This window comes from Salmo trutta, unplaced genomic scaffold (genome assembly GCF_901001165.1).
Source record: "Salmo trutta unplaced genomic scaffold, fSalTru1.1, whole genome shotgun sequence".
Lineage (NCBI taxonomy): Eukaryota > Metazoa > Chordata > Actinopteri > Salmoniformes > Salmonidae > Salmo > Salmo trutta.
In genome coordinates this window covers 806,505-810,088 of record NW_021822244.1, presented here as the reverse complement: position 1 = coordinate 810,088, position 3,584 = coordinate 806,505, and positions in this window count along the sequence as shown.

Sequence of the window (3,584 nt, the reverse complement as noted above, 5' to 3'; positions counted from 1 at the left end):
ATGTAAGGTTGGCCTAGTATAATCAAATCAAAATCAAATCAAAGTTCATTTGTCACGTGCGCCGAATACAACAGGTGAAATGCTTACTTACAGGCTCTAACCAATAGTGCGGGGGAAAAAAAGGTGTGTGTTTGTAGGTAAGTAAAGAAATAGAACAACAGTAAAAATACATTTGAAAATAACAGTAGCAAGGCTAAATACAGACACCGGTTAGTCAGGTTTATTGAGGTAGTATGTACATGTGGGTATGGTTAAAGTGACTATGCATATATGATGAACAGAGAGTAGCAGTAGCGTAAAAGAGGGGTTGGCAGGTGGTGGGACACAGTGCAGATAGCCCGGTTAGCCAATGTGCGGGAGCACTGGTTGGTCGGGCCAATTGAGGTAGTATGTACATGAATGTATAGTTAAAGTGACTATGCATATAAGATAAACAGAGAGTAGCAGCAGTGTAAAAGAGGGGTTGGGGGGGGGCACACAATGTAAATAGTCCGGGTAACCATTTGGTTACCTGTTCAGGAGTCTTATGGCTTGGGGGTAAAAACTGTTGAGAAGCCTTTTTGTCCTAGACTTGGCACTCCGGTACCGCTTGCCATGCGGTAGTAGAGAGAACAGTCTATGACTGGGGTGGCTGGGGTCTTTGACAATCTTCAGGGCCTTCCTCTGACACCGCCTGGTGTAGAGGTCTTGGATGGCAGGCAGCTTTGCCCCGGTGATGTACTGGGCCGTACACACTACCCTCTGAAGTGCCTTGCGGTCGGAGGCCGGTCAGGATGCTCTCGATGTTGCAGCTGTAGAACCTTTTGAGGATCTCAGGACCCATGCCAAATCTTTTTAGTTTACTGAGAGGGAATAGGCTTTGTTGTGCCCTCTTCACAATTGTATATACTGTATATTTATGTAAGGTTGGCCTAGTGCATACTGTACAACGCTCCCAAACGACCGAATAACCTTTGACCTCGTTAACAGTTAACTTTTATAACATAGCTTCAACATATACAGTTGAAGTCGGAAGTTTCCATACACTTAGGTTGGAGTCATTAAAACTTGTTTTTCAACCACTCCACAAGTTTCTTGTTAACAAACTATAGTTTTGGCAAGTCATTTAGGACATCTAGTTTGTGCATGACACAAGTCATTTTTCCAACAATTGTTTACAGACAGATTATTTCACTTATAATTCATTGTATCACAATTCCAGTGGGTCAGAAGTTTACATACACTAAGTTGACTGTGCCTTTAAACAGCCAAGGCCTTTCTCCCCCAATTGCTCAGTTTGGCTGGGCGGCCAACTCTAGGAAGAGTCTTGATGGTTCCAAACTTCTTACATTTAAGAATGATGGAGGCCACTGTGTTCTTGGAGACCTTCAATGCTGCAGAAATGTTTTGGTACCCTTCCCCAGATCTGTGCCTCGACACAATCCTGTCTCGGAGCTCTACGGACAATTCCTTCGACCTCACGGCTTGGTTTTTGCTCTGACATGCACTGTCAACTGTGGGACCTTATATAGACAGTTGTGTGCCTTTCCAAATCATGTCCATTCAATTGAATTTAAGACCGGTGGACTCCAATCAAGTTGTAGAAACATCTCAAGGATGATCAATGGAAACAGGATGCACCTGAGCTCAATTTTGAGTCTCATAGCAAAAGGGTCTGAATACTTATGTAAATAAGGTATTTCTGTTTTCTATTTTTAATACATTTGCTAAAATTCTATAAACCTGTTTTCACATTGTCATTATGTGTATTGTGTGTAGATTGAGGAAATCGTTTTTATTGAATCCATTTTAGAAGAAGGGTGTAACGTAACAAAATGTGGGAAAAGGGAAGGGGTCTGCATACTTTCCCAATGCTCTGGATCTTGTTTTGCAACAACATGTGATGGTTTGTCTCTCTGACATGAAACCACGTAGTGATAGGTGTCAAACACACCCATCTGTCATTCAACAACCCCGATCCATGATTAGATGGCGAAAACACACCAATCTCTTTCGTAAATTCTTTGAACAAAAAAAGCGAATTTTCGAAAGCGAATTATGAAAATGCATATATAACGTTTTGGAATGAAACTCTTCACATCTGTTCTATATCTACAGTATGAGTAGAACATTCACAACAGCCAATGTGTTCTTTAGAGTCTCAATGGTTTCTAGAACGGTTGAGTCATTCAGTCCCACAGATCCTCATGGTATATGTATCAGCTGTACTGCTAATGATTCCACTGTGCAGAGTCTGGCAGCTCTGACCAAGAACTGGAGCTCTGCATGCAGGAGAACATGACATGAGTTCCATACATTAATTCCCACAGACAGAGGGGAATAGCTGCAGCTCTGAGCGCTACTTTAATGCCTCTGGCAGAGCTGGGAATGGCGTTTCCCTGCTGACGCACTGCAGACCCTGGGTTCAAGTACTATTCCAAATCTTTTGCATACTTTCAGCATTTGCTTTAGCCTGCCTGGAGTGCCAGATGGGCGGGGTTTTACACTTTTGGAATGATTCCATTGGTTCCATTTCGCCAGGCAAGCTCAATCAAACATAGACAAAGTATGTATAATGATTTCGGATAGTTTTTGAACCCAGGTGTGACGCACTGGGGGACTTGGCTCCGGTGTTGCCCACATGTGCCGTTCTGGATGTATGACTGGGTCTCTCAGTCTGTTACTACAGTGAGGTAGCTAGACAGAGAAAACACAGCTGGCTTGGTGGCTGTGCAGCACTGAGAGAATTCACATTTACTTTTTCTTTCCATGACCCAACCAACCAGGAAGAAGCTGGATTTTTTTGACCACCTGTTGAAAGTGGTATATTACAGTGTTGTGGTTCCAGTTTTCCCCTTATGGTCTGAGACCAGACAAGAGTTTTCATCACAAATGGAACCCTATTCCCTATATAGTGTACTCCTTTTGACTAGGGCCATTTGGGAGCCACGTTGGAGACTGGACAGAAATACAGCAGATCTCAGGAGGATTTTAACAGCAGGTGTTCAATCCAATGTTAGTCTAGGAGGACTTGAACATGTCATATTGTGTGAGTAATAACCTAGTTCTGTACTCTGGAATGGGCTGCCTTGAATAATAGAGTATTGAGTTAGAGTTCTGTGGGAAAATTCTGTGAGAGAATTCTGTTCATTAAAGAAAAAGCAAAATCTTCCCCATTAATACCGTGTGATGTATCTCATTCAAAGTGAGCTTCCTGGACGATCTGGGAAGATTAGTGAGAGGATTCTTATGGAATGGCCAAGCCTAGACGACTGATTTCACTACTCTGCTACTTTCTACTAAAATGTTTGTGTGTACAATAAATAAGCTTCTCTGCCATGACAACTCTCCACCCCCTGAAACTTGTCTGGAGAAAAGCCTTGTATTCTCCAGATTCAGCTGTCTCCATTGAAACAATAAAACACAACAACAGCCAAACAGCAACATCCGCCAATGAAAACTAACACTACTACACTAGTGAGAATGTCTCATTTTATGTGCAAACAAGTGTGTTTTACTGACCATCAGTGTTATAAGACACGAGGGAGTCACACGTATTCATTATGACATAGGTAGTATTACAGATTAATAATGACAACTTTCTA